This window comes from Henckelia pumila, chromosome 3 (genome assembly GCF_033568475.1).
Source record: "Henckelia pumila isolate YLH828 chromosome 3, ASM3356847v2, whole genome shotgun sequence".
Classification (NCBI taxonomy): domain Eukaryota; kingdom Viridiplantae; phylum Streptophyta; class Magnoliopsida; order Lamiales; family Gesneriaceae; genus Henckelia; species Henckelia pumila.
The window spans coordinates 89,454,934-89,476,887 of record NC_133122.1 but is presented as its reverse complement, the minus strand read 5'-3'; positions in this window follow the sequence as shown (position 1 = coordinate 89,476,887).

Genomic DNA, 21,954 nt, shown 5'->3' with positions numbered 1-21,954 from the left:
TGGGATTGAAATTCATGAATTGTTGGCTCTAGGGCAAGTGGGAGATTGTTAGAGTAGATGCCCTGCAAGCCAACTGTTGGCTAGGGATTTTATTGACTCACGTGTAATAAACAATCTTTATTTTAATATAATTACTCTTTTATTCAATTTTGGCATTTACTTTATCTGCATACCCATGCAAGCTGCATAGATAAAGACCTTGAATATACTATAAGTAAATAAATATGAGGTTGTACATGTGATGACAATCATGAAACACATATTTTAATTACTGTATATTCTAAATTAAGTTCCTAGTCGATTGGGCCGTCCAAAATAAGGATAAGGATCGCTCGAGCTTGAGGCTAGAATCTGTGATGTTGTGTACCACTTTTCATTGGTATGGACATAGAGATGTTCAATCATACAGATTGGTGCTCATACGATGAGTTCACTGAACTACCCTCCCTCGGATTTCCCAAGTGGTTATTATTCATCGAGTAGATAAATCCGTGGTTATGATTGTACACCATTAGTCCTTACGACCTGACACAACACTGAGGCTCTACATGCTAGGATTGTGCTTTGACTCATTTACCGACTCCAAGAGGGTCATCAGGTGGCGAGATTGGGTACAGTTACGACACATGTAGGAGCCAGTGCATTGTAGTCGGGAATTCACCGCTCACCTACAGGTGTGGATATCCTATGTGATCTTATGAGATAGTAGTGCATGGAATCTCTGGCCAGAGTATGAAATGTACATTAGGGTAAAGTGGTTCCCTAGTTGCACATGCGATGCCACTATGTATTCTCTTAGATGTATCACATCGTTATCGAACTTCACATGCAACCCTAGATGAACCAATGGTTGCAGATTCGATCGGGATATATGAGATAAAGGGACCGTACAATACGATAATCATAATCGATTGGTTCTTATAGGCACTATCGGTGATACCTAGGGAATCATGGGGCGATGCTACTAGACGCTCTTACCATGATTCGATGGGTCCAATCAGAAATGAATTCTGACATTCTTATGATCAAGGAGTTGATGCATAGAATGGGGCTAATAAGGGTAAGCACGTATAAAGGACAATTCACAAAGAGTTGTGAACCCACGGCTAGCTGTATCCCTAAACCATTGAGGGTCACACAAGCACTAGTTTCCCTATTCCCGTTGAGATAATAAATTCAAAGAGTTGAATTTATAATAAACAAATTTGATTGGATCAAATGATAAGCTTATAAATGAGTTTATAATGTCTTATAGAATTTTTTGAGAGCACAACTGCTAAAAACAGTTAAGGTAGTGCACCTGCTTAATTTGAGTGGAAGTGTTCCAAAATTAGCAGCTGTCTTATTTATGTTTTATTGGTTTCGAAAATTTAAAGTGTGCATCATAATAACGATTAAGTTAAGATCGTCACATCGGTGATATTGGATCATCGATCGGGATTATGATAATATTAATACAATGGGTGCATGAATCATGGGCTAGTAGGAGTACAAGCCCATCATGATAAATTATTAAAGTAGTGGACTTTAATAAATTAATATTATCCTAATTAGACTAGATTAATAAAGCCCATTAAGTTGTATTAATACATGGTATTAATTTGTTTAAGGAAATATTTTTGATACCATAATATATAACTTGCACACAAAGGAAAATATAATGTAGAATATATATATAATATATATAATGTTTCGAGAATAACATTCACAATTTCCAAATGAAATTCTCGAAAATCTTAATTATATATATATGCAATAATTAAACGTTTTTAAATGATATTTACATATATAATTAAGATATATTTATATATATATTAACATATAGACATATATATTTAAAAGAATCGTTCGAAACCTAATATCTATCATTCAGGCAATTTTCGAAATTGCTCTCTCCCTTGTGCTTGAAGAATTCGGCCACCTTAATCAATAAGGTTGGAATTGATTTCTTCTTCTTAATTCAATCTTAACGCAAATTTATTTTTTTCTCTCTAGTGCGAGTTAGAAGAGGAATAGGCAAATTGGTCGTGGACTTGATTCGAAGATTGAAGAAGGAAATACTCCAGTTTATCGTTCATAGAGAATTACAACAAGAGCTATATCCGCTAATCCCGAGATAGTTGGTGCCAAGTGAGATATTGTAGTGACCCTTACCCGGATCACCTACTAAACAGAACTTAGGCATGCAATTAACTTAATTAAACAGATATCAGAATAAAACTGCGAAAACCATAGATAATTTACAACCCCAAGTAAAGATATCTGTAATTTATCCAATAATATACAACCAAATCGAATAGCTGTATAAACCCAAAACAACAGTAATAAAACCTAAGCGAAGCTCCAGCTGGCCAACCACTGACTAGCCCCTCCTGGATCCACCCTCCTCGTCCAATCGCAAACCTGCCCCATGGAATAGGGTGTCCAGAAAATACAGAGTACGAGACGTGAGCATAAAACGCTCAGTGCGAGAGTATGAGTATACATGCATGCAAAGTGAACTCCCTAAAGACTCGAGGTCAAGGATCAGATAACAGAGACAGACCGGGCCCTGGTATGTAGCACGCTGTGCCGTCGCTTCAGGAGGTGGCTCCCATACCGAGATAATCATGGATACGCCGGACCCAAATCGATGGAAGTCCATCCACTAACAGGATAGGGTACAACCCTACTAACAGACTTCTCGAAAGAGATACAGCAAGATGCAAATGAATGCAGCATAATATCATGTCATATAAATCATGCAGTCACATAATACATGCATACTCAGTCAGGATATCTCGAACAGTACTTTCGTACCTCAAAACAGTGCAAGCTCTACCAACTCTAGGTCCACGCCTATAGTCTGCTCTACACTGCCAAATGATACTACTATCATTAAAGTGCTCTAAAAGCCTTAACTAAGCTATTGCATACTCCTTAATATTTATAGGAAGCAAAAGCTATACCTTCGTCCGTCGTTAGCCCTTTGATGTCGATGCCTCCAGAACTTGGGCACAAGTCCGCTACGACTACTGAACGCCTCGCCGACCTCCGGACCAAGCCTAAGAAGACTAGAACAGCTCCAAAAGAACTAGAATGGAAAGGAGAACTCGGAATTGGCAAATGAAAGTGAAGCCTCGGCCTTCTATTTATAGACAACGATCGGAACTTCTGATCCTTGATCGGAACGTCCGAACCTCGATCGGAACGTCCGATCCTGTCATCGGAGCTTCCGAAGATCCTGATCTGCCACGTGTCAAAATATCACTTGTTGATTTCGGATAGGGGTGATCGGAGCTTCCGGTCCTGATCGGAGCTTCCGATCTTGCCACACGTCATGCCTGACGTAATATCGATCGGAGCTTCCGATCCTGTTCGGAGCTTCCGATCCTGATCGGAGCTTTCGAACTCACCTTCGGAGCTTCTGAACTCTACCCAAGTAATTATGATTAATTCCTTAATTACTGATTTCGGTTACGGGCTACTACATTCTCCCCCACTTAAGATATTTCGTCCTCGAAATCAGATCTTAAGTACCGAATGAAAATACAGAAATCAGAAACATTCTTTATTCAAATCAAACATTTACAGAGTTTGCAACTGAATACTGAAAGAGTGGGTGCCCAGTGAGCCAACTTGTGGCTATGGGCTTTGATGACTCTTTGTACAAACGATCTTTTGTTTAATGTAATTTACACTTTTATTAATGGCAATGACTTTATCTTTCTTCATATTGTTATATTATGATATACTATTGTTGTTTTGATAAAGACCTTGAATATACTATAGTGTATGTAAGATGTGGTAGAACATGGGGATGTCTATCATGAAATACATCTTATAGTCACTGTATATTCTAAACTGTTCCTAGTCGATTGAGCCGTCCGATAATAAGGATAAGGATCGCTCGAGTTTGAGACTAGCTTTGCGATGCGGAGTACCACGTTTCATTGGTAGGGAACATGGAGATGTTCGAAGCATGCAAATGGATATTCATAGGATGAATAATCGAACTACCCTATCCGGACTTTCCAAGTGGTTATCACTTATCGAGTGGATAAAGTCCGCGGTTTTGGTTGTACACCATTAGTCCTTACTACTTGAAACATCATGGAGACTCTATATGCTAGTACTGTGCCTTGACTCGTTTACCGACTCTATGGGGGTCATCAGGTGTCGGGATTGGGTACAGTTACAACACATATAGGAGTCGATGCATTGTTGTCAAGGATTCACCACATACTTGCGAGTGTGGATATCCTATGCGATCTGAGGAGATATTAGTGTGACGAATCTCTGGCCAGAGTACTTGATGTGATTTAAGAAATGGTTTCTTAGTAGCACATGCGATGTCACTAATTTGATCTTCAAGATGTATTGCATAGTTATCGAATCTTGAGCGACTCTCGATATACCAATGGTTGTTGATTTGATCGGGATATATGGATGAAGGGACCGTACTGTACGCTAACCAAAATCTACTGGTTCTTGTAGGCACTATCAGTGATACCTAGGGAATCATGGGGCGATGTTGCTAGGCGCTTTACCATGATTCGTTGGGCAAGTCGGAAATCGTTGTTCCGAGTCAGAAGGAGTTGTGAGCCCACGGCTAGCTGTATCCCTGAACCATTGAGGGTCACACAGTGTAATGGAGTTTTAATCCCCGTTGAGATAGTTAAATTTAAAGAGTTAAATTTAATGAATAAAGAAGTTGGACTTCTTAAATAAGAGTAAGGGAGTAGGATTTCCTAAAATGACATAGGGATGTACATTTTTGGAATCCACTGAATTCGGATTCAGGAAAATTTATCTTGACTTTAAAATGTGCAGAAATGGTTTCTGTGCACATTAGTAAAATCGGTTTATCAATCGGAGTCACGATGAATTTTATATTAATTTCTGAACATGCGGGCTTTGCTTGTCGGGCCTCAACTTATGACTAATGGGCCCTAAGGTGTTATTGGCCTGCATTATAAATAAGTTATTGCAGTACAGAAATTACACACAGTTGGTCATAATTTTGAGAGACAGTTTTCGAAAAAAAAACCCTAGCTCTCTCTAGAAATTCGGCCGCCCCTCCCTCTCTCTGTCAGAGATTTTCCGGTCTGTGATTTTGAATTGCAGACAGGATTAGCGAATCAAATTCGTTATTCTCTTCGCAGAAAACTTCTGATAGATTTTCTAGTGCAATCTATCAGAGGGATTAAACCTCCATTCGTGGACCTGATTGAAGGAAAGCTTGTTCATCAGTTCCAGGGAGATACAAGAAGCGCAGAGAAATCTGTGTGGTGTCCAATAATCTCGCTTCGAGATTGAAGGTAAAATTTAATAATAGTTATTTAATTTTACACACACAAATAATTTAATCGTATGGTTGATACCCACACTATGGAATTGTTCCATACTAAAAATTTTAAACTTCCGCTGCACCGGGTATCAATCGTGATTGATCTGAACGCCAGTTACCCAACAAATACATCTTAAAGGATGAAATCAAAACAACTCAGGATGGTCTTTACGCATCCTGTCCTCAAGCTCCCAAGTAGCTTCCTCAGTGCCTCGGCGCTGCCACTGAACTAAAACCAAAGGAATGACTTTGTTCCGTAAAACCTTATCCTTATAATCCAGGATACGAAGAGGTTTCTCAACATAAGTCAAATCCTTGTCTACCTGAACCTCAGACCGCTGCAGAATATGAGATTCATCTGCCACATACCGTCGCAACAGAGATACGTGGAACACGTCGTGAATACTGGATAGATGCGGTGGCAAAGCTAGTCGATAAGCCAAATCGCCAATGCTCTCCAAGATCTCAAACGGACCGATAAATCTGGGAGACAACTTGCCCTTAAGGCCAAATCTGAGAATCTTGCGGAAAGGTGACACTTTCAAAAACACTTTCTCCCCGACCTCGAACTGCAAGGGCCTACGCTTGATATTAGCATAGCTGGCCTGACGATCCTGTGCAGTCTTAATCCGTTTCTTGATTTGATCAACAATATCTATCGCCTGCTGGATAAACTCCGGTCCCTCAGCCTGTCTCTCCCCCACTTCTTCCCAGAAGAGTGGAGTACGACAACGTCGCCCATACAACGCCTCAAAAGGTGCCATCCCAATACTAGTGTGATAGCTGTTGTTGTAAGCGAACTCGATCAACGGCAAATGATCCTGCCAGGCTGAACCAAAATCCATGACGCATGCTCTAAGCATATCCTCTAACGTACGGATAGTGCGCTCTGACTGACCATCAGTCTCCGGATGATAGGCTGTACTCAAACTGAGAGTAGTACCCATCACACGCTGAACACTCCCCCAGAATCTAGAAGTAAACCTGGGGTCCCGATCGCTGACAATGCTCACAGGCACTCCATGAAGTCGAACGATCTCCTGAATGTACAACCGAGCCATGCGATCCACAGAGTACTCTCGGCTATAGGCAATGAAATGCGCTGACTTGGTGAGTCGGTCCACCACAACCCAGATAGCATCACAGTTCTTCGGGGATACCGGCAAATGGGTCACAAAGTCCATTGTGATAAACTCCCATTTCCATTCAGGAATAGGCAGACTGTGAAGCAATCCTCCAGGTCGTCGGTGCTCTGCCTTGACCTGTTGACACACCAAACATCTCGAAACAAACTGATAAACACTGCGTTTCATTCCCTTCCACCAGAAACGAGTACGTAGATCCTTGTACATCTTGTTGCTCCCAGGGTGAATACTCAACTTAGTGCGATGTGCCTGAGACAAAATCTCCTCTCGCAACTCTTCATCCTATGGAATCACAAGCCTACCAGACAAATACAGAAAGCCATCTGACTGATAATGAAATCCAGATGAGCTACCCTCGTTAGCTAGACGAGGTAAACGCTGGGTCTTCGAATCAGACATCTGAGCATCTCGGATCCATGAATACAAGGCTGGCTCAGATAATATCGCAAACATCTGGATACTCTGCATACCTTTCTTATGCTTGAAGGTATAACCTGAAGTACAACAGTCACTGATCGCACTAGACATCGAACAAGTCTGAAGTGCGGATAATCGCACCTTGCGACCAAAGCATCAGCGGTGAGATTAGCAGCTCCCGGATGGTACTTAATCTCGCAATCATAGTCCTTAAGCAAATCCATCCAACGTCTCTGCCTCATGTTCAACTCCGCCTGAGTGAACAAATACTTGAGACTCTTATGGTCGGTGAAGATCTCAAATTTCTCGCCATACAGATAATGACGCCAGATCTTCAAAGTGAACACAATGGCTGCTAACTCCAAATCATGGACTGGGTAGTTGTCCTCGTGAAGCTTCAGCTGTCTAGAAGCGTATGCGATCACATGCCCATTCTGAGTCAGGACACAGCCTAACCCTTGAAGAGAAGCATCCGTGTAAACTACATACCCTCCAGATCCTGACGGTAATGCCAACACTGGCGCAAAAATCAACCGCCGTCGAAGCTCACGGAAATTCTCCTCGCACTCGGAGGACCACTCGAAATCCACACCCTTGCGGGTAAGCTGCGTCAACGGTCGACCTAACTGAGAGAAGTTCAGAATGAAGCGACGATAATACCCTGCTAGACCCAGAAAACTACGGATCTCAGCAACTGTCGTAGGACGCGACCAATTAAGTACCGCTTCAATCTTGCTTGGATCAACAAAAATCCCCTCCCTGGATATGATATGGCCAAGAAAGACCAATCTATCCATCCAGAACTCACACTTGCTCAGCTTGGCGTACAACTGCTTATCTCGAAGAGTCTGTAGTACCAACCGCAAGTGAGAAACATGCTCCTCCGTATTACGTGAATACACCAAGATGTCGTCAATGAAGACCACGACAAACTTATCCAAATACTCCCTGAAGACACGGTTCATCAGATCCATGAATATAGCCGGCGCATTAGTCAAACCAAATGGAATCACTAGGAACTCGTAATGCCCATAGCGAGTACGGAATGCAGTCTTGGCTACGTCCTGATCACGGACTCTCAACTGATGATACCCAGATCTCAAGTCAATCTTGGAGTAAACTGATGTGCCCTGCAGCTGGTCAAACAAGTCATCAATACGAGGCAACGGATACTTGTTCTTCACAGTGACTCGATTCAGCTGCCGATAGTCAATGCACAGCCGCATCGACCCATCCTTTTTCTTTACAAAGAGAACAGGAGCTCCCCAAGGAGATACACTAGGACGAATGTACCCCTTGTCCAAAAGATCCTGTAGCTGATTCTTCAACTCACGCATCTCTGACAGAGCCAGACGATACGGTGCTCTAGAAATAGGCGAAGTACCCGACATCAACTCTATGCCAAACTCGACTTCCCTAGCAGGAGGAAAACCCGGAATCTCATCAGGAAACACATCTGGAAATTCATCCACAATAGGAATGCTCTCTATCCCAATACTCTCAGCGGAAAAATCAACTGCATAGATAAGGTAGCCTTCCCCGCCAGACTCTAGAGCTCTACAGGCTCTCAAAGCTGATACCAAAGGCATCGGGGGTCGCGCTCCCTCACCATAGAAAAACCAGCTCTCACTCTCCTCCGGATGAAAGCGTACTAATCTCTGATAGCAGTCCACTGAAGCTCGATAGGTAGTCAACAAATCTATTCCCAGAATGCAATCAAAGTCGTCCATTGCCAGGACCATGAGATTCGCTAACAGAATATTCCCTTCAAACTCTAAAGGGCAACCCATCACTAGACGCTTAGCCAAAGCAGATTGGCCCGTCGGAGTAGAAACAGACATCACTACGTCTAGTGCAATGCATGGTAACTTATGCCTCTTAACAAAACGTGCAGAAATGAAGGAATGAGATGCACCAGTGTCAATAAGTACAAGAGCAGGTATACCATAAAGCAGAAATGTACCTGCGATGACTTTCTCATTCTCCTCCACAGCCTGATCATGTCTTAGGGCAAACACCTGGCCAGAAGCTCGTGGCCTCAAATGAGAACTCCCAGCAGATTGTCCCTGCGACCTCTGTTGTATGGTGGCCTGAGAACCCGATCCTGAACCAGAACCAGAACCGCCTCCCCCAGATAGTGGACAATCCCTCCGGATATGACCAGTCTCTCCACAACGGAAACAAGCTCCAGAAGCTCTACGGTACTTGTCGGATGGATGGTTCTTCCCATAGTGATCACACTTATCCTTTTTACCGAAACGGACAACACCTCCAGAACCAGAGGAAGAAGAAGATCCAGACTTCTTGAAAGTTTGGGCACGGGGACCCAAAGAACTAGCAGGCCTCGACTGAGGAAAAGACCTATTCCGCCGAATGCTGTCCTCCGCCTGGTGACAACAGCTAACCAAACCTTCGTAGGACATGTCGTCGCCAACCGCCACACGGTCATGGATCTCAGGGTTAAGGCACTGAAGGAACAGATTATACTTCATATCTGAGCTATCAGCAATCTTGGGGCAATAGGATAGCAGATCAAAGAACCTCTGCTGATACTCATCGATAGACATGGCTCCCTGTCGCAGACTCAGTAGCTCGCCTGCCTTCGACTAACGGAGTGCAGGAGGAAAATACCGCTTTTGGAAAGCTGTGCGGAACTCGGCCCAGGTGGCCACTCCTCTCACTGCAACAAAAGGTGCAGAAGTAAACCTCCACCACCTGCGCGCACGCCCATCCAGAAGATAGCCAAGGGTCTCCACCTTCTGCTCCTCGGTGCATTGGAAAGTCTGAAAAGTCGTCTCCATGCGGTCTAACCAGTTCTCCGCATCCTCCGGAGACTCACCTCCAACTAAGGTCTTAGGACCCATAGCTAAGATTCGACGCACAGTGAAACGCTCGTCGTCATCGTGACGATGACGCCGTTCTCGACGAGGCTCCCGGTCGGCATCACCCCAACGCCCACCAACACTGCCATGAGAACTCCGGTCGTCACGATTTGACATCTACAAAAATACCTCAAGATGAGACTAAATCCCAAGAATTCTTTTGCATGCTCTGATACCATAAATGTAGTGACCCTTACCCGGATCACCTACTAAACAGAACTTAGGCATGCAATTAACTTAATTAAACAGATATCAGAATAAAACTGCGGAAACCATAGATAATTTACAACCCCAAGTAAAGAATCTGTAATTTATCCAATAATATACAACCAAATCGAATAGCTGTATAAACCCAAAACAACAGTAATAAAACCTAAGCGAAGCTCCAGCTGGCCAACCACTGACTAGCCCCTCCTGGATCCACCCTCCTCGTCCAATCGCAAACCTACCCCATGGAATAGGGTGTCCAGAAAATACAGAGTACGAGACGTGAGCATAAAACGCTCAGTGCAAGAGTATGAGTATACATGCATGCAAAGTGAACTCCCTAAAGACTCGAGGTCAAGGATCAGATAACAGAGACAGACCGGGCCCTGGTATGTAGCACGCTGTGCCGTCGCTTCAGAAGGTGGCTCCCATACCGAGATAACCGTGGATACGCCGGACCCAAATCGATGGAAGTCCATCCACTAACAGGATAGGGTACAACCCTACTAACAGACATCTCGAAAGAGATACAGCAAGATGCAAATGAATGCAGCATAATATCATGTCATATAAATCATGCAGTCACATAATACATGCATACTCAGTCAGGATATCTCGAACAGTACTTTCGTACCTCAAAACAGTGCAAGCTTTACCAACTCTAGGTCCACGCCTATAGTCTGCTCTACACTGCCAAATGATACTACTATCATTAAAGTGCTCTAAAAGCCTTAACTAAGCTATTGCATACTCCTAAATATTTATAGGAAGCAAAAGCTATACCTTCGTCCGTCGTTAGCCCTTTGATGTCCATGCCTCCAGAACTTGGGCACAACTTCGCTACGACTACTGAATGCCTCGCCGACCTTCGGACCAAGCCTAAGAAGACTAGAACAGCTCCAAAAGGACTAGAATGGAAAGGAGAACTCGGAATTGGCAAATGAAAGTGAAGCCTCGGCCTTCTATTTATAGACAACGATCGGAACTTCCAATCCTTGATCGGAACGTCCGAACCTTGATCGGAACGTCCGATCCTGTCATCGGAGCTTTCGAAGATCCTGATCTGCCACATGTCAAAATATCACTTGTTGATTCCGGATAGGGGTGATCGGAGCTTCCGGTCCTGATCGGAGCTTCCGATCTTGCCATACGTCATGCCTGACGTAATATCGATCGGAGCTTCCGATCCTGTTCGGAGCTTCCGATCCTGATCGGAGCTTCCGAACTCACCTTCGGAGCTTCCGAACTCTAACCAAGTAATTATGATTAATCCCTTAATTACTGATTTTGGTTACGAGCTACTACAGATATTCACTAAATGTATAATTTCGTAAATATCCTATGCATGTCAATTAAACCATACGAGTGTCCAAGCATGTTTTGAATGCCAAGACGAAAAATTTTAAACTTCCGCTGCGTCTTGGGCCCGAGAACATGGTACTCCAACACATTTTTCATACAAACAAATGAATTTCTTAATTTATAATTAAGTACATGGAAGCACACTTGTTTATTTTTTGTAGATGGTAGCTAGCCCATGATTGCAGCTATCATAGAGTGACAAGTTCATACTGCATCAAATGCGGAAGAAAAATTGGCAGGACAGTATTTTGCTTCAAATTTCATTATAAAATTTTCATCGCTTCACTTGTCTTGTTTTTTCAATTGTGTTCATGTATGTTTAATGCTTAACTTTGGTGCTGATTTTGGGTTATTTATGAAATATACAGATTATTATCTTGCGTCTCTTAGAAAAAAACGATGTTACAATATCCAAGTAAAGACAACTTACGTGTGGAAGATTGTAGACTTTTTCGGCTAGTACATACTTTAAGTACAAGTTTAAGTTATATTTTTTTTATGCTTGTTTTTGTCATGCGGAGAAGACTTGTTATTGAAAGTTGTATATAATTTGAGGATAGGAGAAGGTTTTCAGTTGATCGAATATTGTAATGTACCATGAAAGTTATGTGTTAAATTTAACGTTATATTTTTTCAATGATATAAACAAGTTTTCTTGAATGAAATTTGAATGTCGTTAATTGATTTGGTAATGCATTTAGTTTTTTGAAAATAAAATATATTGATCTCAATCTAAACAAAGATTGGGTGGTAATTCTAATTGGTGCATGTGAGAGCATTAGGACCGACCTATATGAATCCAACAGAAGCAGTCATTAAATGCTTCTAAAACATGGTTTTGGCAGCGATTATTAACCGCTTCAACAACATTTCATCAATTATGGTTTCGGACCGCTCCTACATTATCCTACAGCAGCGATTACAGACCGCGTCTAAAATTTCTGACAGACACGGTTCCACCCGCTTCCAATAATAGGTGACAAGAGCGGTTGTAACCGCTTGAAAAGACACCTTCAGAAGCAGTTTGACGACTTTCTCCACCGGTTGCGTATACCGTGTGTAAAGCCCTGTTTTTATCTTAATTGAGCTTATTTGAGATAATCAGAGTTTCCAGAGTTAACGAGCCGACTTTTTATTGATCGGGGTCTATTTTGTAAAAATTGGATTTTTCAGGGACTAAAACGCAAATATTGAAATTGTTATAATATCTAGCAAGGGTTGACTATTCTTGGCACTCTATCTTCCTCCCCTAGCCGTGCTCCACCATTGAAGATGCCTCCAAGCTTTCTCCAAGCTCTTGAATCCAGTCCGAACTCGATCCGTCCGTTGGAAATTAATTCTGAAGGCAGATTAGTGATCACAGCAGTGAGAGCTCCGTTATACCGTAAGTATTTCTCCGATCGGATATGTTTTATTTTTTGGAGGTTCTTAGAATCGATTTAGATTCTAGTATGTTGTGCTTGGCGGAGTTCTGATCGTTTATTATCTGTCGGTTTTGAAATAGAGCGACGTTCGGAATTGTTATGATTTTTTGGAAGCCTTGTTGTTGTTGTATTAGCATTGAGTTGAGTTGATATCGGTATTGAACTGCTGTCTGCATTGCCGGTTTGTTCAGTTTATAGCCGTTATGCCGTCGGTTTGAGTTTTGGGGATTTTGAACCGTTTTTGAGTTGTTGGAACTTGGCTTAAGTTGATCTTGGTTATTGATCATTCATTTGTCTCCGTACAGATTCGTTTGGAGGTATCAAGCCCAGAGTTAGCAGCTGTTTGATCGTTCCCGAGATTTGAACAAAGAACTGTATAGAGAATTTCCTTGAACCGTTGCCTTGTTGTTGTTAGATTGTATAGTTGTTGATACAGTCTCTTTTGTAGCGTATCCAGAGTTGGAAGCTACTGCATTGAAAGGTAAAAGCAGTCATCGTAGCGGGATAGCATACTCGGGACTGTGGTTCTCGAGTTTCCCCTTTGAAATCACATACTTGCATTTACACTTGTTCTAGCATGAGGAACTTGTGTCTTGTTTGATTGTATTGGCTTTTGTTAAATGGCTTATGTGTTATGTTTGTGTTATGCATTCATCTTGAGCCAATCTTGTTTTCAGCGGGCAGAACCGCCCTTTTTGTTTAGACGTTTGGGAACTATGATTGAGTGGCCTAGGTCGTAGTCGTTTTGCCTAGTGCTAGCATACTCATTATTGTTGCTCAAAGTCTAGAGGAGTGAGATAAGTGGCACCACCTCGATTGGGAGAGTCGGTGAGTTGTTACGTGATCTTATCCTCGGGATCCCAAAAGCACAGCAGCAATCCCTCGTTTATCAGATTGATATCCCGGTTTAAAAGACATGCATTCATTATGTTGTTATTAATTTAATTGTTGCATTGAAAGCATGTTGATTGTTGTATTAATTGTTATGTTGCTTTTACTGGGAATGTCGTTCTCACCGGTTATCCGGCTGTTGCTTTGTTTTGTATGTGTACTTGGCAACAGGTGGGGCAGGATCAAGTCAGAAGAGGCATGGTTAGCTCCGAGAGAAAGTTGTAGTAGTGAGACTCGGTTTAGAAGTCGTGTCAGCATGTCTACCTAGTGTTGTTAGAACATATTTAGATATCGAACTTCGTTATTATGTTGTATTGACATGCAAGCTTTGCCGTGTTGTTATCGTGGCATGTTCTATTTTGGAGTAGTTGTTAAACATTAGCACTTCATGTATTAATTGGAAGTTTCGTGTTTGTAATGCATGCTGTCGAGTTGATGCATTGGATTAGCTTTTAGCTTGAATTGCAAAGCATGGTTTCTGCTGTTCTGTTTCTGCTGTAGGGGGCGCCCGAGCTGCAATTTTTAGCAGCCCGAGCACACCCCACTCTGAGAACTCAGTAGCGCCTCTGTCCAGGGCGCGCTCGAGCGGCGGCTTTTGGCCGCCCGAGCGCGGCCCTCTTTAAAAAAAAAAAAAAAATTCCTTTCCTTTGCTTTTAGTTCTTAGATCTTGGATGTTTAATTATTGTTTACTCCTTAATTAGATGTTTAGAACCGAGGTCTCACACCGTGTGTATTGTAAATAGCAGCGGTAATAGCCCAGCGGTTATACAACCGATTAGAAAATTTTAGAAGCGGTCGATAACCGCTTCTGAAGGTGGAAAAGTTTAGGTAGAGCTACCTGACTCCAATATGTTATTCATGTGTGTAATATCACGTACATAAACACTCTTGGTTAAAAATTGCTAAATTAATAGATTGGAACAAATTAACTGAAATATACAGGGCGACGTAAGACCCAATATGAAAATATTAACAATATAGATGGTCGAAATTACAAGTAAAAAAAAACGAGAATTACAAACTTTCACATTTTATAAACTGTATGTATGAAACTGTATATGATAGCTAGATGGGATATTCCTTGGTTATATTGTAATATTTTGAATGTTTATTAATATTTTATAAATAATAAATTTTCTTTATGTCAGATAAGAAAATATATCATTGATATAAAAAAATAAGTGTGCGGAGATGTCATAGAAAAAATTCTTGTGAGAGGATCTCACGAAATTATATTCATGAAATAAGTCGAATCAATTCATATATATTTGTTGAGCTAAGCTCAAAGATCTATTGAGATAAGCTCAAAGAATAACATGGACTACTCATATATATATACATCTCCTAAACATTTGACAAGCACAATCATTGAAGGGCACTATTATACTAAAAATTAAGTTGATAAAAGGAATATGTATACCAAAAATTAGGATGAAAAAAGGTATGAAACCTTGAAATGAAAGCCAAGAGACGAGACTCAAATTACCGATTCTTTTCTTCTCTTTGCAGTTTGCACGACGACAACTGGAATGTTGGGATGGAAGAGAGAGAGAAAAAAAATTAGGGTTAGCGGAAAGGAGATCCGAATGAAGAATGACCCATTTACCACTTTGACATTATTCAATATTTTTTTGACTCGCTTTTGACCTGTGTTTCTCCCAAAAAATATCAAAAAATACATCCTATGTTCTTTAAAACTATACTTAAAAAATACTTTTAAAAAAAATATTTTTAAAAAACAATATACAAAAAATTTACCTAAACATATACTTTAAGTTTTAACATATAAAATACTAAACACGTTTTTAAAATATACGTCCAAATGAAGCATAGATATGCAAGAATTCAATGAATATATAATTGACAAAAAACATTGTATGAACACACAATGGTGGCTATATTATATTCGATATATATGGAACAAAAGGGGAAAACTAAACTCTTAGGATCAGAGATGTGTTTAGAGGGGGTGAATTAGACACTTAACACTTTAAAATTTTATTTTAAAATAAACAAAAAACTCGACTGGTACTCTTGATAGGGCTATAAATATACAAGACCAAATTTCACAACATACACTTTAAAAATGGTCAGACCACAAGTAGTGCGGAAAACGGTCCGATAGATTTATGATGCTTTATACTTAATGTATGGTAATAGAAACAAGATTAAAGAAGGAAATAAAGTAAGCGGCGAAAGACGATATATGAAAGTTTGATGGAAAATCTTTCTAACGTCCCCCTTTCTTCATCTAAGGAACAAATACACTAGAAGACTTTGATTTATACAACTTTTTTATACAACCCGCTTCAACCTTTATAGTGCTTAATGCTTATCAACTGCCTAAGTTGAAAATCCTAGTAAACAACTGGTTAAGAAAACTTGTATTACAACCTAAACAACACAAGTCAACAAAGATATATATATATATATATCCTTAGATTCAAGCTATCAAACAAGTCCTCAAATGATCTTTGATAGAAATGGTCGAGTGCAGAAACCTAGATGAACCTTGATGATCTAATTAATAGAATTCTTGGATGCGAGGGTTTCAAGAGAAATATAATTAATGAAGCTTTTGAGTGTTCGAAATTTTTTTGAGGACGCGGATTTTGAGAGTTTCTTCAAAAGTTTAAAATCTCGTGTATTTTTTTTTTGTTGAACTCTTTCTTGACATCCTATTTTTTATAGTGCCTTTTATATTGTCTTATTTAACATTCGAGTGTAGCCTCATAAAAGCAAAAGCACCAATGTCTCCGTATTTTCTTGATATATAGTGTACATCAATAAATGAGCAGTTTGACATTTTTCAAATTAAAAAATAAACGGTCATATATAGCAACTGCAAGAAAGCTCTGAACTATATCTTTTTGGAAAAACATTCTGATTTCTTGAACTCTTATTTGTTGTGCATGATTAGTCAACCAACTTTTCTGATAAAGTAGATGGATCCTTGTGAAGTGAGTAGATTGTATCACAAGATAACTTTACTCAACTATTTTTCAAATATACTATGATAGTAAACAGTTAGGTAGTCATCCTTATATCAAAGACTGTCAATCTTGAGAGGTTGAGTAGATCAAGTAGATTACTTAAATCTTGAAACGGCTAGATAGCTTTGCATCAGTGGATAGTTTTTATATGAATCTTCAATGGAGCAGTCGAGTACCTACAGTAAATGTAGTAACCCATACCCCGATTTAAGTAATTACATGGCTAATTAGACATTTTTGATTGTTTAAGAAAATCGAAACTTCTTGTAGGAGATCGGAGCTACCGGTAGAGATCGGAACGTCCGATGCGGGATCAGAGCTTCCGATGTAGAATGGAGCTTCCGATGACGTGCGCCGATGACTAATCACGAGATATTGACAAATTTCGTGCATGCGAAGAACGGGGCTTCCGTTTTGAACAACGGAGATTCCGTTCTGCACCAGAATTTGCTTATAAATAGGGCCATTCGGTTGATAAATTTGATATAAAATCAACTGTTTCGAGTGTCCGGTATATAGTAAGCGATAAAGTGAGGGCCCTATCGATTTATAGTAAGGTTCTGGAATAACCAAGGCGTGGTTATAGTCATCCGGGACTAGCGACTCCAAAGGGCTTTTTACGGACGAAGGTATGGTCCGAGAATCTATTTAAGTTTTGGGAGTACTTATTAGCTTAGTTAAGACTTATAGAACTTGTTTAGTAATACGATGAACTTTTGTATATAGGCTTGGAACCTAGGATCCTACTAGACTTGAACTAGCCTAGAGGTACGTATACATTTGACTGAGATTGCCAGCGAGTATACATGTTTATGTGTTATATTTATTTGGCATTATTATATGGCATGATATATGATTTACCTTTTTCTATATTCATATGTCATGTGCATATACACGGTGAGCCTCTACCTTGTTATACCTGATTATAGAGCCGCTCAGCTCTATACTTGTTAGTCTGTCACTAAGAGTACCGCAACGACGAGGACATGTATGTCTGACTACTTTGGTGTACTAGACGAGTGTGTTTGTACCCAGAGGTTGATCCGTGAGGTTACAGCACTCATGTAGCGCTTGTACTGAGCATGACTTATAAGATGACCCTTTACCAGTCATCACGATTGCATGCATCATATACATATGTTTACTCATGTTTATGTACTGGGCGTTAGCGCTCACGTCCCAGTTGTTATCTTGGACACCCCATTCCACGGGGCAGGTCGCAGGATGGATTGAGCGGGTAGTTCGATGTAGGACTAGGGAGCAGGAGCCTTGAAGAGTTATTTATACAGCAGGATTCGATATAGCTGTATAATATTTACTTTTAGTTTTTTCGATATGGTTGTATCACTAATGATTAAATAAGCTTGAAATTTTGTACTAAGCTGATATGTAAATTATGGGTTATGTTTCCTTAAGTTTTACTTTGTTACGCATTTTTGCTTTATTAATTTTAATGCATGCTAGTTGCCATTTAGTAGGTGATTCAATGCTGGGTCACTATATTTTTGGTATCAGAGCATGCTTAGATTTTGGGATTAGTACTTGGGATTTATTCTAGTCTTGAGTAATTTTTACGCATTTGGTAGTTTAATGTGCAAAGCTTTTCAGATAATGGCTGATGGAGGTAACGAGAGTCATGGTAGTGTTGGCCAGGGAGGTGGTCATCATCGTCACCATCGCCATCATCATGAGGATCGACATCGTCCTCACGAGGGTAGACGTCGCTATACAATTAACAAGTTTATGCAGGTAGGACCGAAACCCTTGTTAGGAGGTGAGAATCACGAGGATGAAAGGAACTGGATAGTCAGGATCGAGAGTGATTTTCCTGCTTTCGAGTGTACAGAGGAGCAGAAGATGGAAGTTCTAGAGTTTTTTCTAGATGGGCGTGCACGTTTATGGTGGGATGACAAGGCAGCTTAGTCACGTACTGAGAGAGGACAGGTGACTTGGGAGGATTTTTGTCAGCAGCTTCAGAAGTTATATTTTCCTCCAGCTGTTCGTCAGACACAGTTGATGGAGTTGCTTACTCTGAGGAAGGGATCTATGACTGTTGATGAGTATCAGTAGCGATTCATTGATCTGCTACCTTATAGTACCCATATCAATGAGAGTGATGCGTCCAAGTATGATATCTTTTCTGCAAGGCTTGAATCAGGATATCTATTCACAGGTTGTTGTCTGTGATGATCCGACATCTTATGAGACACTTGTTAATCGGTGTCGACAAGTGGAGAGCAGCAATAGGCGGGCACTTTTGATGATGTCAGGACACCCTAGTGGATATCTTGGGCCTAGGGCTCAATCTATTGTACAGTCTGGTACTACGTCTTCTTCTACTACTACTTCTTCTGGATCTCGTGGCTCATGAGGTATGTTTCGTTTTGGAAAGAAGAAGAAGAAAAATGAGTTTTGCAGTCACTGTGGTGGGAAGCATTCTGCAGCTTTTTGTCGGAAAGATTCTGGTGCTTGTTTTATCTGCGGTGAGAAGGGACATCTGCAGAGGGATTGTCCTCAGCGTATGGGAGTTGCGAGTGGATCGGGATCGCAGATGGGATCTCAAGCTTCTACTCATCCACGTCAGCAGCCAACACCACCTAGTACGTCTAGTTTCAGTCCACATACGCAAGGGCAGGTGTTTGCTCTGTCTCAGGATCAGTCTACTGAGGGAAGCGATCGCATGTTGGCAGGTACCTTTCTGTTATGTGGTACTTGTTTTAATTGATACTGGAGCATCGCATTCCTTTATTTCTAGTCGCTTTGTTAAGAAACATAGATTACCATTTGTATCATTAGACCTAGATTTAGTTTTATCTACTCTGCTGGAGCAGGAGGTAGTAACTAAGCGTCTAGTGATGGGTTTCCTTCTAGAGTTTGAGGGTAATGTGTTATCGGCTAATCTGATGATCTTAGCGATGGCGGATTTTGACTGTATTTTGGGAATAGATATGCTGACTTTATATCACTCTACTGTGGATTGTTATCAGCGACTGGTACAGTTTCATCCGGATGAGGGTGATAGCTGGTACTTTTATGGTGAGGGAGAACGACCTCCAATGCCACTTGTATTGGCTCTGAAGGCATGCCATGTCTTAGAGTCAGGTGGGGAAGGCTATGTCATATATGCAGTTGATATGTCCACGAGTAGTATGGGTATTGATCAGTTGCCGGTTGTCAGCGAGTTTCCCGATGTATTCCCAAATGAGATTCTTGGTTTTCCTACGGTTTGAGAGGTTGAATTTGGTATTGATCTAGTACCAGGAACAACGCCTATATCCCGAGCACCTTATCGTCTGGCACCGTCAGAGATGAAGGAATTAAAACAGCAGTTGCAGGATCTGCTCGATAAGGCATATATTCGTCCGAGTTTTTCTCCGTGGGGAGCACCTGTTTTGTTCGTTAAGAAGAAGGATGGATCGATACGGTTATGTATTGACTACAGGCAGTTGAATCGTGTCACCAGCAAGAATAAGTATCCTTTGCCAAAAATTGATGATATGTTTGATCAATTACAGGGTACTTTTGTCTACTCCAAGGTAGATCTGAGATCTGGGTACCACCAGATGAGGGTACGAGACTCAGATATTTCTATGACTACTTTCAGGAATAGATACGGGCATTATGAATTTATGGTGATGCCATTCGGTTTGACGAATGCACCGGAAGTCTTTATGAATCTGATGAATCAGGTATTTTGAGAATATCTGGATAAATTTGTCATCGTCTTCGTTGATGATATTCTTGTCTATTCTCATGACAAGGATGAGCATGCACAACATTTGAGAATTGTGTTGCAGACGTAACGAGAAAATCAGATGTATGCAAAATTGAGCAAGTGTGAATTTTGACTTGATCGTATAGTGTTTCTCGGTCATGTGATTTCAAGTGAAGGAATATATGTGGATCCAAGTAAGATAGAGGCAGTGCTGAACTGGTCTCGTCCGACGACGGTTGCTGAGATTCAAAGTTTCTTGGGTCTAGCTGGTTATTATCGTCGGTTCATCGAGAATTTTGCATAGTTGGCCAGAGCTTTGACTCAGCTTAAACGGAAATATGTTACCTTCATATGGTCCTTGGATTGTGAGGAATCATTTCACGAGCTGCATAGACGTCTTACTTCTGCACCTGTGCTAGCTCTACCTTCTGGATCAGGAGGTTATATTGTCTATTCTGATGCCTCTGGTCATGGATTAGGATGTGTTTTGACACAGCGCGGACATGTTATCGCCTATGCTTCTAGGCAGTTGAAGACGCATGAGGTGAGTTATCAAGTGCATGATCTCGAGTTGGCCGCCATATTATTTGCGCTCAAGATTTGGAGGCATTATCTTTATGGCGAGAAATTTGAGATATTTACGGATCACAAGAGTCTGAAATATTTATTCACTCAGGCGGAGTTGAATATGCGACAGAGACGCTGAATGGACTTACTGAAAGACTATGATTGTGAAATTAAGTATCATCTAGGTTCTGCTAATCTTACTTCTTATGCCTTGAGTCGGCAGGTTAGACTTTCTGCACTTCAGACTAGTGATTTATCTCATATGATTCAAGAGTGCTGTTCATTGAGTTTTACGCTCAAGAACAAGAAAGGGAGAAATGGAATTCGTTTGTATACTATATTATCTGAGCCAACATTGTATTTTCGGATTAGAGATACTAAGATATATGATGTTAAGACTCAGCGTTTGGCATGTCTAGCCAATGAGATTAATACATCTGGATTTCATTATCAGTCAGATGATTTATTGTGCTTATCGAATCGAGTGGTTGTACCTGATGATGCGAAGCCCAGGAATGATATTCTTTCTCAAGCTCACAGGAGTCGATTATCAGTTCATCCTAGAAGCATGAAGATGTATAAGGACTTGCGAACTAGATTCTAGTGGAAGGGGATGAAGTGGAGTGTATATCAATTTGTTTCTCGATGTTTGGTTTGTCAACAGGTCAAGGCTGAACACCGACGACCAAGTGGATTACTGCAGAATCTTGTGATTCCCGAATGGATTTTGTTGTTGACCATTTGACGAAATCAGCACATTTCATTCCTTACAACCGGGAGTATTCTTATGATCGCATGGCACGCCTATACATCCAGGAGATAGTGCGATTACATGGAATTCCAGTGAGCATAGTCAGTGATAGAGACCCGCGGTTTACCTCACGTTTCTGGGGTAGTTTTCAACAGGCTTTGGTTACCACTCTGAGTTTAAGTACTGCATATCATCCGGAGACTGATGGGCAGTCAGAGCGCACTATTCGTACGCTGGAGGATATGTTATGTTCCTCTGTCATGGATTTTGG